This window comes from Piliocolobus tephrosceles, chromosome 9 (assembly GCF_002776525.5).
Source record: "Piliocolobus tephrosceles isolate RC106 chromosome 9, ASM277652v3, whole genome shotgun sequence".
Lineage (NCBI taxonomy): Eukaryota > Metazoa > Chordata > Mammalia > Primates > Cercopithecidae > Piliocolobus > Piliocolobus tephrosceles.
In genome coordinates this window covers 85,977,865-85,992,760 of record NC_045442.1, presented here as the reverse complement: position 1 = coordinate 85,992,760, position 14,896 = coordinate 85,977,865, and positions in this window count along the sequence as shown.

Here is a 14,896-nt window from a genome sequence, read left to right as displayed (position 1 = left end):
AAACCCTTTCCCACTAATTCTCCTAACGTATGCTACTGTGTATTTTACCTCTCTTGTGATTTGTTGAGATTCTTGAAACTGAATTAAAGTCCTTCTTCAGTTTTTGGAAAAGTTTGAGTCATTATTTCTTCATGTATTGCTTTTGTTCCATTTTCTCATTCTCAGGGACTCCATCTAAACGTATGTTAGACCTTCTCATTGCAATCTGCAAGTGTCTTCTCTGTGTTTTTCTCTTTTTTCTTTTTCCATACTTCTTTTGGGGTTGTATGTATACATGTAGATATGCATGCATTCATTCATTTTTACCTGTAATCCAGTCTACGAATTTTCTTTTTGGCTCTTAACTGAGAAGAAAAGCCAGGAATTTGGTTGTTTATTCCAGTTATGTATTTTTCAATTCTAGAATTTTATAGTTTGTTCTCTTTTCAAATCTGCTGTGCCACTTTCAGTTTCTTCCCAAGTTTTTTGGTTTGGCTTTATCTCCTTCATTGTAGTAAAGATAGGTATTTTATAGTCTGTGTTTGAGAATTCCATTGTTTGGAGAACCCATGTGTTTGTTCCTGTGGTTTATTATTTCCGCTGTTTTCTACGCATTTTGTCTTGTCTCCTAGAGTTCTGGTTTATTTTAATTGTGTGCTGGGCATTGTATGAAAAAATTATTTGTAGAAACAATTTGAGGCCTAAGATGGTATCTTCCCCTATAGAAGATTTTAAAATTTACTTCATGTTAACTCCTACTTGCACCAACCCAGGATCATCTTCTTACAATTCCAGAGTTTGAGATTTTTCTGAGCCATCCAGATGACTCAAAACTGGGCTACAGTCCGTTTGGAGATTGGTTGATTTATATTTAATCCTAATTCCTTTGGTGCTATCCTTTGGGATCCTAGCTTAAGGAGGGTGGTGACTTATCAGGGTTTCCCCATCCTTGGTGGTGCTGGACTCCAGTTCTTGTACCCTCTACTTCTGCAAGGACTGAAAAAATGCAGCTCATTCTTTAGGCTGCCTATTCAAGAGCACTAGATAGCCCTGGGGTAAGAGAAGCCCCAATGCTATGCTTACTTACTCTTGCTCTCTCTCTCATTTTCATTCAGTACGCTCTTTTATGCTTTTTAAAAAGATGTATGCCAGATTTTAAAAGATCTCGTCTTCGAGAAGCTTAGTTCGAATTAACTAGCCTGCCATATGAGAAGCAGAAGTTTCCTTGTTGAGAGCTTGACTTAAGTTGCATTGAATCTATAGATCAATTTGAGTGAACCAATTTCTTTCTGAGGCCCTCCTATTTGTGAACTTGGAATACCTCTCCTTTATTTTCTATTAATTTATTTGTAGATTCTTTGGGGTTTTCTTTCTTTTTCTTTTTCTTTCTTTTTTTTTTTTTTGAGACGGAGCCTCGCTCTGTTGCCCAGGCTGGAGTGCAGTGGCGCGATCTTGGCTCACTGCAAGCTCCGCCTCCCGGGTTCAGGCCATTCTCCTGCCTCAGCCTTCCGAGTAGCTGCGACTACAGACGCCCATCTCCACGCCCGGCTAATTTTTTTTTTTTTTTTGTATTTTTTTGTGTTTTTTAGTAGTGACGGGGTTTCACTGTGATAGCCAGGATGGTCTCGATTTCCTGACCCCATGATCCACCCACCTCGGCCTCCCAAAGTGCTGGGATTACAGGCGTGAGCCACCGCACCCGGCCTCTTTGGGGTTTTCTGTGTAAATAATCATAGTGACTGCAGACAATGACCAGTTTTATTTTATTTATAAACCTTTCTTTTTTTTCACCTTTTTATTGTACCAGGTAGAATCTCTAGCGCAACAATGAATAAAAGTGATGACAGTACATATCCTTTCTTTATCCTGATTCTCATAGGAACCAATCATTTCCAACATTCCCCTTTTAGTATGATATATGTTGTATAGGATTTTTGTAGATGCTCTTTGTCAGGCCAAGTTAGTTCTTTTCTAACTCCATTTTACTATGAGGTTTTTAGTTGATAAATAATATATCTATTTGTGGGGTGCATGTGGTCTTTTGTAATGTGCACAGAACATATAATGGTCAAGTCAGGGTATTTAGGATATTCATCACCTCAAGCATTTATAATTTCTATGTGTTAAGATCATTTCAAGTTCTCTCTTTCAGTTATTTTGAAATATACAATACATTGCTGTTAATTGTAGTCACCCTATTCTGCTATTGAACATTAGAACATATTCCTTGTGTCTAACTATATGTTTGTACCCATTAACTACCCTCTCTTTATCTCCCACCTCCACATCCTTCCCAGCCTCTGTTGACTATCATTCTGCTCTCTACCTCCATGGCATGAACTTTTAAACTTTTACATATGAGTGAAAACATGTGATATTTGGCTTTCTATGCCTGGCTTATTTCACTTTATATAAGAACTTCCAGTTTCATCCATGTTGCTGCAAATGACATGATTTTATTTTTTTTTATGGTCAGATAGTATTCCATTTTGTATATATGCCACACTTTATCCATTCATCCATCGATGGAAACTTGGGTTGATTTCATATCTTTGCTATTGCTAATAGCTCTGCAATAAACATGAGAGTGCAGGTATCCTTTTGATATACTGATTTGTTTCCTTTGGACAGACACTCAATAGTGGGGTTGCTGAATCATATGGTACTTCTATTTTTTGTTTTTTGAGAAATCTCCATACTGTTTTCTATAATGGCTGTACAATTTGCATTCCCACACACCAAGAAATATGAGTTCCCTTTTCTCTGCATCCTCACCAGCATCTGTTATTTTTTATCTTTTTAATAATAACCATTCTAATTAGGGTAAGATGATATTTCATTGTGGTTTCAATTTGTATTTCCCTAATGATTAGTGATGATGATTAGTGATGTTGAGCATTTTTTTTGTGTGTACCGGTTGGCCATTTGTGTGTCTTCTTTTGAGAAAAGTCTATTCATGTCCTTTGCCTACTTTTTTAATGGGATTATTATTATTATTTTTTAACTATTGAGTTGTTTGAGTTTCTTATATATTCTGGATAATAATCCCTTATCAGATGAATAGTTTGCAAACATTTTTTCCCATACAACAGGTTCTGTCTTCACTCTGATGGTTGCTTTCCTTGTAGTGCAGAAGCTTTTTAGTTTAATATAGTCTCATTCATATATTTTTGTTTTTGTTCCCTGTGCTTTTGAGGTCTTAGCCATATCTTTGCCTAGACCAATGTCCTAAAGTGTTTCCTCTATGTTTTCTTCTAGTAGATTTATAGTTTTGAGTCTTACATTTAAGCCTTTAATCCTGTCTTCAGTTGGTTTTTGTATATAGTGAGAGACAGGAGTTCAGTTTCATTCTTCTGGATAAGGATATCCAGTTTTCCTAACACTCTTTATTGAAGAAGATGTCTTTTTCCTAATGTATGTTCTTCATGCCTTTGTTGAAAATCAGTTTGGCTGTAAATATGTGGATTTATTTCTGGGTTATCTATTCTGTTCCATTGGCTTGTGTGTCTGTTTTTATATCAATACCATGCTGTTTTTGTTACTATAGCTCTGTAATATATTTGAAGTTGGGTAAAGTAATGCCTCCTGTTTTGTTCTTTTTGATCAAATTGCTTTGGCTATTTGGGCTCCTTTTTGGTTCCATAGGAATTTTAGTATTATTTTTTCTAATTCTGGGAAAGATGCTGATATTTTGATAGGAATAGCATTGAATCTGCAGATTTCTTTGGGTATTATGACCATTTTAACAATGTTAATTATTCTGATCCGTGAGCATAAGATGTTTTTCCATTGTTTGTGTCATCTTCGATTTCTTCCTTACATATTTTGTAGTTTTCCTTGTACAGGTCTTTCATTTCCTTGGTTAAATTTATTCCTCGGTAGTTTGGTTTCTCATAGCTATTTTAAGTGGGATTGCCTTTTCCATTTCTTTCTCAGATAGTTCATTAATGTTATATAGAAATGCTACTGATTTCTGTAGGTTGCTTTTGTATCCTGCAACTTTACTGAATTCATTTATCAGATCTGAGAGGTTTTTTTGATATAGTCTTTAGGTTTTTCTAGGTGTAAAATCACGTCATTTGCAAAGAGCAGCAATTTGACTTCTTTTCCAAGTTTGAAGCCTTTTATTTTTCTCTTATCTGATTGTTCTGGCTACAACTTCCAGTATTATGGTGAAAGGTGAAAGTGGACATCCTTGTCTTGTTCTAGTTCTAAGAAGAAAGGCTTTCAACTTTTTCCCATTCAGTATGATGTTAGCTGTGGATTTGTCATATATGGGCTTTATTATTTTGAGGTATGTTCCTTCTACACCTAGTTTGTTGAGGGATGTTGAATTTTGTCAAATGCTTTATTTGCATCTATTGAGATGATCATGTGGTTTTTGTCCTTTATTCAGTTGATGTGATGTATCATGTTTATTGATTTGCATGTTTGAACCATCCTTGCAACCCTGGGATAAATCCCACTTGATCATGGTGTACTATCATTTTAATGTGTTGTTGGATTTGATTTGCTCGTATTATGTTGAGGATTTTTGCATTTATTCTTATCAGGGATATTGGCCAGTAGTTTTCTCTTTTGGGTGTGTCCTTGTCTGGTTTTGGTATTAGGGTAATGCTTGCCTTGTGGCATGAGTTAGGAGGAATTTCTGCCTCTTCAATTTTTTGGAATAGTTGGAATAATTGGTATTGGTTCTTCTTTGTAGTTTTGGTAGAGTTTGGCAGCGAAGCCTTCCAGTCCTTGGCTTTTCTTTGTTGGGAGACTTGATTGCAGATTCAATCTCGTTACAAGTTATTGGTTTGTTCAGGTTTTTTGTTGCTTCCTGATTCAAACTTGTTTGTGTGTGTCCATGAATTTATTCATTTCCTCTAGGTTTTCCAGCTTGTTAGCATATAATTGTTCATAATAGTCTCTGATGATCTTTTGTATTTCTGTGGTATTAGTTGTAATGTCTCCTTTTTTGTTTCTGATTTTATTTGGGTCTTCTCTCCTCTTTTCTTGGTTAGTATAGCTAGCAGTTTATCAGTTTTGTTTATCTTTTTGAAAAACCAACTTTTCATGTTGTTGACCTTTTGTATTGTTTTTACGTCTCTATTTCATTTATTTCTGCCTTGATCTTTATTAGTTCTTTCCTTTTATTAACTTTGGATTTGGTTTGTTCTTGCTTTTCCAGTTCCTTGAGGTGTACTATTAGATTGCTTATTTGAAACCTTTCTACTGTTTTTAAAAATGTAGACACTTGTTACTATAATACTATAAATTTGCCTCTTAGTACTACTTTTGCTGTATTCTATATTTTGGTATGTTTTGTCTTGATTTGCACTTGTTTCAAGAATTTTTTATTTCCTCCTTGATTTCTTCATTGACCCAATGGTCATTCAGGAGCAGGTTGTTTAATTTCTATGTATTTATACGGTTTTCAAAGTTTCTCTTCTTGTTGATGTCTAGTTTTATGCTACTGTGGTCCGAGAGGATACTTGATATGGTTTCAATTTTTAAGTTTTTTTTGAGATTTGTTTTGTGTTTTAACATACAGTCTGTCCTGGAGAATGTTTCATGTGCTAATGAGAATGATGTATATATTCTGTAGCTGTTGAGTGAAATGTTCTGTAAATGTTAGGTCCATTTGGTCTAAAGTGCAGTTTAAATCCAATTTTTTTGTATACTGAGTATGCGGGACTTCAGCAACCCACTATTATTGTATTGGAGTCTTCTTTCCCTTTAGATCTGATAATATTTGCTTTATATATCTGGGTGCTGCAGTGTTGAGTGCATATATATTTACAATTGTTATATCTTCTTGCTAAATTGATGCATTTATCATTATTTAATGACCTCCTTTGTCCCTTTTTACTGTTTTTGGCTTAAAGTCTGTTTTATCTGCTATAAGTATGCTACTTCTGCTTACTTTTTGTTTTTGTTACATGGAATATCTTTTCTACCCCTTTACTTTCAGTCCACGTTTATCTTTATAAGTGAGTTGAGTTTCTTTTAAGTAATATGTAGTTAGTCATTTAAAAAATTCATTCAGCTAGTCTATATCTTTTAGCAGGAAGATATATGTAGGAAGTTTAATATGTTTAGATTCAAGGTTATTGTTGATATGTAAGGGCTTATTTTTTCATTCTATTAATTGATTTCTGGTTGTTTTGTATATTCTTTTTTCCTTTCTTTCTCTCTTATTGTTTATCATTGTGGTTTGGTGATTTTCCATAGTAGTAACATTTGAGTCCTTTTTTTTTGCTTATTTGTGTGTTTGCTCTGCTAGTGGATTTTATACTTTCATGTGTTTTCATCATGACGGTAGATATCATTCTTTTGTTTTCAAGTATAGGGCTCCCGTAAGCATTTCTTGTAGGGCATGTCTACTGGTGATAAATTCCCTCAGCTTTTGTTTGTCCTTCATTTATGAAGGATAACTGCTGGCTGTAGGATCCTTGGTTGATAGTTTTTTTCTTTTAGCAGTTTGAATGTGTCTTTACGTTATCTCCTGGATTATAAGGTTTCTGCAGAGAAATCCATTGTTAGTCTGATGGCAAATCCCTTATAAGTGACTGGATACTTTTCTGTTACTGTGTTTAGGATTCTCTTTTTGTCATTGACTTTCAACAGTTTGACTATAATGTGCCATTGAGACTTTTTGAATTTTGTCTATTTGGGATCTCTGAGTTTCCTGTATCTAGCTGTCTGAATCTCTTACTAGACTAGGGAAGTTTTCAGCTATTATTTCATTAAATGTATTTTCTATTCCTCCCTTTTGGTTTTCTCTTTGCCTTCTGGGGCACCAAGCATTTGTATACTTGGTTACTTTATGGTCTCCCATATGTCACATAGGCTTTGTTCATTCTTTTAAGTTCTTTTAAAATTCACTTTTGTCTGACTGAGTTATTTCAAAAGACCTATCTTCAAGTTCTGAAATTCTTTTTTTTCTTCTTGATATAATCTGTTGTTGAAGCTTTCAAATACATATTTTAAAATTTCATTCAATGAATTATTCAGTTCCAGGATTTCTGGTTTTTCCTTTTTATGATAGCTATCTCTTTGGTAACTTTTTTGTTCAAATCCTGCAGTGTCTCTCTGATTTCTTTGTGTGTCTATCTGTGTTCTCTTGTGTCTCACTGAACTTCTTTGATATCACTATATTTTTTGGTATTTTATAAATTTCTTTTTCATTGGAACCTGTTGCTGGAGAATTATTTCTGTGGTCCCTTGGATATGTCATATATTCTTGCTTTTTCCTGTGTTTTTTTCTTTTTGTCCTTACATTGATATATGTGCATCTTCTCTAACAGTCACTTCTTCCAATATTTTGGGTCTGTTTTTGTAGGAGAGGACTTTTTCCTGAAGATGTATCTATGGTGTTGGGTAGGGCACTTGGTTAGGTGTGTACAGAAGTATAGTCTTTGTTTAAGTTCTTTAGCTGTACACAGTATCGGTAATGCTTGTGATTTCTTCAGTGGCTTAGTGTGCAGTTGTTCATGGAGGCCATGGTGAAGTTTTTCTGGGGACAGGAATGTCAAATGGGCCTGTCCTTGGGTCTCAGGGTGGCATACCCTAGCACCAGTGTTAGTGGGTACAGGCAGGACTATTTTGGGGCCTCCCAAGCAAGGTGACTTGCTTGGGTGCCAGTATTGGCTGTGATAGGTTGGAGAGGTGAGTGGGTCCTCACCCCAGGCAGTGAACATGGTGTGGGAAATGGCTGTAGCATGTAGTGGGACAACCCTTTGACTCCCAAGCAATCCATACTGATGTTGGCAGTGGCTATGATGGGCTGAGTGAGCCAGTCCCCAGTCCTGCAGGTGGCATGGTGTGGGTGGGTGCCAGCTGTGGTATTTGTGGCAGGTTCAGTGGGTCTGTTTACAGGTCCCTGGGAGGAGTGCTTAGTTGTCAGTGGTGGTGGACTGGGCAGGGTGATCCTCAGGTCCCCAGATGGTGTGCTTGGGAACTGGTGGGGTGGTATGGAGCTGGGTGGGCCTGTCCTCAGGACCTCCAGTTGTGTGTGGGGGCAGTGGATGTGGTGGGCAGAGGTGGGGTGATCTTCAGGTTCCCGGTAGAGTACCTGTGTTTGGGCAGCAGTGGCTATGCTGTAGTCCTGCTGCTGGGAGAGCACGGTCACTTTCAGTGGCAGCAGTTATAGGCAGATGGCTGGGGGGCATGCACTTTGCCTGCAGGTGATGGCTGTGGGCAGGGGAGCCTGTCCTTGTAGTGTGTGAAAATGCATGGGGACCCCTCTGCTGGGGGAGATAGGGTTGCTGCCAGTTGGGCACACTTTAGCACCCGGTGACAGCAGCCTGCCATGGGGGGCAGTGGCTGTGGGTAAAGTAGCGTGTCCTCAGGGTCCATGAAAATGTATGGTGGCCCCGCTACTAGGGGAGACAGGGTTACTGCTAATGACTCATGCTTTGGCCCTGACAGCAGCAGCCAGCAGCAGCGGTGACCATGGGTAAGGGATGTCAGTGGGGCTCTGGGGGTATGGAAATGCAGGGGCTGTTGAGACTCCAGCAGGATGCAATATGGTTAGGACTGGGCTCTCAAAATGGTGCCTTGTTATAGCTGCTTAGAACTCAGAGAGGTGTATGGGAGTTGGCATGAACTCCCTCTTTGGAGCAATGCTGTTGTGTGGTCTTTAGGCACCTCCCTATGGTAGTCTTAGGGCCCATGGGAGTCAAGGGGCTCTTCCTTGGCTAGAATTACTGGAGCCCAAGCTGGAAATATGTACTACTGGGGATCTCTCACCGCTTCACCACACTGGGGAGCCTCTCTGGGCTCCTAGCCAATCCCAGCTGAGCAGGCTCTTTTGCTTCCCTCTCTTGGTGTTTTATGTCACTTCTCTGTTGAATTCTCTTAGATGCTCTATTTGAAGTGTGATTATCTATTTGCTATTTGCGTTCTTCTATGTGAAGGAGGCGGCAAGTACAAGGTGGCTCTCGTCAACGACCTTGAAGTCCCCTTTCTATGGAGGTTCTTTTAAAAAATTAAATTAGGGATGGTGAAGTTTGTTGAATGCATTTTAATGATTAGAATGATCCCATTATTTTAATTCTTTATGTTGTCAATGAGTAAATGACAGTTAGCTATTTTCTAATATTAAACGATTTTACATTCTTGGAGAAACTGAATTTGGTCATAGATGTATTATCTTTTTATTATCTTAACATTTGTTTGCTTATATTTTGTTTAGGATTTCTTCATAGATATGCATGAGTGGAATGGGTCTGTAATTTTTCTTTCTTGTATGTCTTTGTTTGGTTTAGGTATTAAAGTTATAGTAGTCTCAGAGAATAAATGAGAGAGTGTAGAAGAAGAGAGAATACCCCCTTATTTATCTTAGATACAATTAAAATGATCACTTCTTTGAAAGGTTGGTAGACCTTGTCTATAAGACTTTGCACTCCTTTTTTTTTTTTTTTTTAACCAAAGGGATTTTAAACCTTTGCTTCAGTTTATTTATGATTTATAAGACTATCCAGAATCTGATTTCTTCCTGCACCAGTTTTGACAAATAATATTTCCCTAAGAATGTTTCTATTTGTGTCTACATTTTGAAATTTACTGGCATAAAGTAGTTGATCTTTTTAACGTCTGCTTTATTGAAGTATGTCAACTTTTTATTGATATTATTTATTTCTAACTTTCTTTTTATTGGTTTTATAAGACTTGTCTATTTTGTTAGTCTTTTCATACAGCTAACTTTTGTTCTGTTTAGCTTTTCTGTTTTTTTAGTTTTTCATGATGTTTTTATCTTTATTATCTTCTTCTGCTTTCTTTAAGTTTACCATTTGGTTCTTTTTCTTCCTTTTAAGTGACACTTGGCTCATCAATTTTCAATGTTTCTTCTTTTCTGTTGTGTTTAAAGCCATGTATCTTCCCTAAACACTTTTTCTATATCCCAGAGATTTTAATATGAGGTACCCTTATCTCTCTGCTCTAAGTATTTTAAAATTTCCATTGTAATCTCTTCTTTGACCATGAGTTTTAGAATTATGTGTTTCTTCAGTTCTGGAATATTCTTATTCATTTTCTGTTTGAATAGTCTTTTAGCCCCATTTGCTGTCATCTCTCTTTCTGGAACTCCTATGTGTATGTTGGAACTCCTTATGTTATCTTCCTCGTGTTTCTTTAATAATTTCTTTACCAGGGGCAGACTTAGTGCACAAGTAATGTTTTCCACACCCCTATGATTGCATCCCCAACCAGTCAGCAGCACCCATTCCCTTGAAAAACCTTAACCTCTGAGCCTCTGGAGAGACTCATTTGAGTGATAATTCTGTCTTATGCATGGCTGGCCTTGCTTTAATTAATTTCTGATGCTTTTCTTCAGTATGAGTTGTTTCTTGTGTTGTTTGTATTTTCTGCAAGCTCATCTTTAATGGAATGTTTTCCTATGTGGGTGTTGGTGTGTGCAGAGTGGAAAGTGGTTTTGTATTTGAGTCTGCTGAGGTCCTTTGGGTCTTACAGATCCGGGCCAAGTTGGCTTTTTGAAATTATTGGGTTAGAATCCTACTGAAACTATTTGAAAATATTGAGAAAAAGAGAATTCTCCCTAACTCATTCTATGAAGTCACCCTAAAGCCAAAACCAGGAAAGGATATAACAAAAAAGAAAACTACAAACCAATATCCCTGGTGAACACAGATGCAAAAATCCTCAACAAAATACTAGCTAACTGAATCCAAGAGCACATCAAAGAGATAATTCACCATGATCAAGTGGGTTTCATCCCAGGGATGCAGGATGGTTTAACATATGCAAGTTAAGAAATATGATACGTCACATAAACAGAATTAAAAGCAAAAACCATATGATCATTTCAATAGATGCAGAAAAAGCATTCAATAAAATTCAGCTTCCCTTTATGATAAAAGGGACTTACCTCAAAATAATAAAAGCCATATATGACAAACCCACAGCCAACTTCGTACTGAGTGGGGAAAATTTGAAAGCACTCTCCCTGAGGAATGGAACAAGACAGGGATACCCATTTTCACCAATTCTATTCAACAAAATACTCGAAGTCCTAGTCAGAGCAATCAGGTAAGAGGAAGAAATAAAGGACGTCCAAATTAGAAACGAGGAAGTCAAACTATCACTGTTCACTGATGATATTATTGTAGACCTAGAAAATCCCTAAAGACTCCTCCAGAAGACTCCTAGATTCGATAAACAATTTCAGAGGGGCGGAGCAAGATGGCCGAATAGGAACAGCTCCAGTCTCCATCTCCCAGCACGAGTGACACAGAAGACCAGTGATTTCTGCATTTTCAACTGAGGTACTGGGGTCATCTCACTCGGGAGTGCTGGACAATCCGTGCGGGTCAGCTGCTGCAGCCTGACCAGCGAGAGCTGAAGCAGGGCGAGGCATCGCCTCACCTGGGAAGCACAAGGGGGAAGGGAGTCCCTTTTCCTAGCCAGGGGAACTGAGACACACAACACCCGGAAAATCGGGTAACTCCCACCCCAATACTGCGCTATTACACCGGCACACCGGAGAATATATCCCACACCTGGCCGGGAGGGTCCCACGCCCACGGAGCCTCCCTCCTTGCTAACACAGCAGTCTGCGGCAATCTAACCACAAGGCAGCAGCGAGGCTGGGGGAGAGGCGCCCGCCATCGCTGAGGCTTAAGTAGGTAAATAAAGCCGCTGGGAAGCTCGAACTGGGTGGAGCTCACAGCAGCTCAAGGAAACCTGCCTGTCTCTGTAGACTGCACCTCTGGGGACAGGGCTCAGCTAAAGGAGCAGAAGCCTGCGCAGACGCGAACGACTCTGTCTGACAGCTTTGAAGAGAGCAGTGGATCTCCCAACACGGAGGTTGAGATCTGAGAAGGGGCAGTCTGCCTGCTCAAGTGGGTCCCTGACCCCTGAGTAGCCTAACTGGGAGACATCCCCCACTAGGGGCAGTCTGACACCCCACACCTCACAGGGTGGAGTACACCCCTGAGAGGACGCTTCCAAAGCAAGAATCAGACAGGTGCACTCGCTGTTCAGCAATATTCTGTCTTCTGCAACCTCTGCTGCTGATACCCAGGCAAACAGGGTCTGGAGTGGACCTCAAGCAATCTCCAACAGACCTATAGCTGAGGGTCCTGACTATTAGAAGGAAAACTATCAAACAGGAAGGACACCTATACCAAAACCCCATCAGTACGTCACCATCATCAAAGACCAGAGACAGATAAAACCACAAAGATGGGGAAAAAGCAGGGCAGAAAAGCTGGAAATTCAAAAAATAAGAGCGCATCTCCTCCTGCAAAGGAGCACAGCCCATCGCCAGCAACGGATCAAAGCTGGTCAGAGAATGATTTTGATGAGATGAGAGAAGAAGGCTTCAGTCCATCAAACCTCTCAGAGCTAAAGGAGGAATTACGTACCCAGTGCAAATAAACTAAAATTCTTGAAAAAAGAGTGGAAGAATTGACAGCTAGACTAATTACTGCAGAGAAGGTCATAAACGAAATGACAGAGATGAAAACCATGACACGAGAAATACGTGACAAATGCACAAGCTTCAGTAACCGACTCGATCAACTGGAAGAAAGAGTATCAGCGATGGAGGATCAAATGAATGAAATGAAGCAAGAAGAGAAACCAAAAGAAAAAAGAAGAAAAAGAAATGAACAAAGCCTGCAAGAAGTATGGGATTATGTAAAAAGACCAAATCTACGTCTGATTGGGGTGCCTGAAAGTGAGGGGGAAAATGGAACCAAATTGGAAAACACTCTACAGGATATCATCCAGGAGAACTTCCCCAACCTAGCAGGGCAGGCCAACATTCAAATTCAGGAAATACAGAGAACGCCACAAAGATACTCCTCCAGAAGAGCAACTCCAAGACACATAATTGCCAGATTCACCAAAGTTGAAATGAAGGAAAAAATCTTAAGGGCAGCCAGAGAGAAAGGTCGGGTTACCCACAAAGGGAAGCCCATCAGACTGACAGCAGATCTCTCGGCAGAAACTCTACAAGCCAGAAGAGAGTGGGGGCCAATATTCAACGTTCTTAAAGAAAAGAATTTTAAACCCAGAATTTCATATCCAGCCAAACTAAGTTTCATCAGTGAAGGAGAAATAAAATTCTTTACAGATAAGCAAATGCTTAGAGATTTTGTCACCACCAGGCCTGCCTTACAAGAGACCCTGAAGGAAGCCCTAAACATGGAAAGGAACAACCAGTACCAGCCATTGCAAAAACATGCCAAAATGTAAAGACCATCGAGGCTAGGAAGAAACTGCATCAACTAATGAGCAAAATAACCAGTTAATATCATAATGGCAGGATCAAGTTCACACATAACAATATTAACCTTAAATGTAAATGGACTAAATGCTCCAATTAAAAGACACAGACTGGCAAACTGGATAAAGAGTCAAGACCCATCAGTCTGCTGTCTTCAGGAGACCCATCTCACATGTAGAGACATACATAGGCTCAAAATAAAGGGATGGAGGAAGTTCTACCAAGCAAATGGAGAACAAAAAAAAAGCAGGGGTTGCAATCCTAGTCTCTGATAAAACAGACTTTAAACCATCAAAGATCAAAAGAGACAAAGAAGGCCATTACATAATGGTAAAGGGATCAATTCAACAGGAAGAGCTAACTATCCTAAATATATATGCACCCAATACAGGAGCACCCAGATTCATAAAGCAAGTCCTTAGAGACTTACAAAGAGACTTAGACTCCCATACAATAATAATGGGAGACTTCAACACTCCACTGTCAACATTAGGCAGATCAAGGAGACAGAAAGTTAACAAGGATATCCAGGAATTGAACTCATCTCTGCACCAAGCGGACCTAATAGACATCTATAGAACTCTCCACCCCAAGTCAACAGAATATACATTCTTCTCAGCACCACATCGCACTTATTCCGAAATTGACCATATAATTGGAAGTAAAGCACTCCTCAGCAAATGTAAAAGAACAGAAATTATAACAAACTGTCTCTCAGACCACAGTGCAATCAAACTAGAACTCAGGACTAAGAAACTCAATCAAAACCACTCAACTACATGGAAACTGAACAACCTGCTCCTGAATGACTACTGGGTACATAACGAAATGAAAGCAGAAATAAAGATGTTCTTTGAAACCAATGAGAACAAAGATACAACATACCAGAATCTCTGGGACACATTTAAAGCAGTGTGTAGAGGGAAATTTATAGCACTAAGTGCCCACAAGAGAAAGCAGGAAAGATCTAAAATTGACACTCTAACATCACAATTAGAAGAACTAGAGAGGCAAGAGCAAACACATTCAAAAGCTAGCAGAAGGCAAGAAATAACTAAGATCAGAGCAGAACTGAAGGAGATAGAGACACAAAAAGCGCTCCAAAAAATCAATGAATCCAGGAGTTGGTTTTTTGAAAAGATCAACAAAATTGACAGACCGCTAGCAAGGCTAATAAAGAAGAAGAGAGAGAGGAATCAAATAGACGCAATAAAAAATGATAAAGGGGATATCACCACCGACCCCACAGAAATACAAACTACCATCAGAGAATACTATAAACACCTCTACGCAAATCAACTAGAAAATCTAGAAGAAATGGATAATTTCCTGGACACGTACACTCTCCCAAGACTAAACCAGGAAGAAGTTGAATCCCTGAATAGACCAATAGCAGGCTCTGAAATTGAGGCAACAATTAATAGCCTACCCACCAAAAAAAGCCCAGGACCAGATGGATTCACAGCTGAATTCTACCAGAGGTACAAGGAGGAGCTGGTACCATTCCTTCTGAAACTATTCCAATCAATAGAAAAAGAGGGAATCCTCCCTAACTCATTTTATGAGGCCAACATCATCCTGATACCAAAGCCTGGCAGAGACACAACAAAAAAAGAGAATTTTAGACCAATCTCCCTGATGAACATCGATGCAAAAATCCTCAATAAAATACTGGCAAAC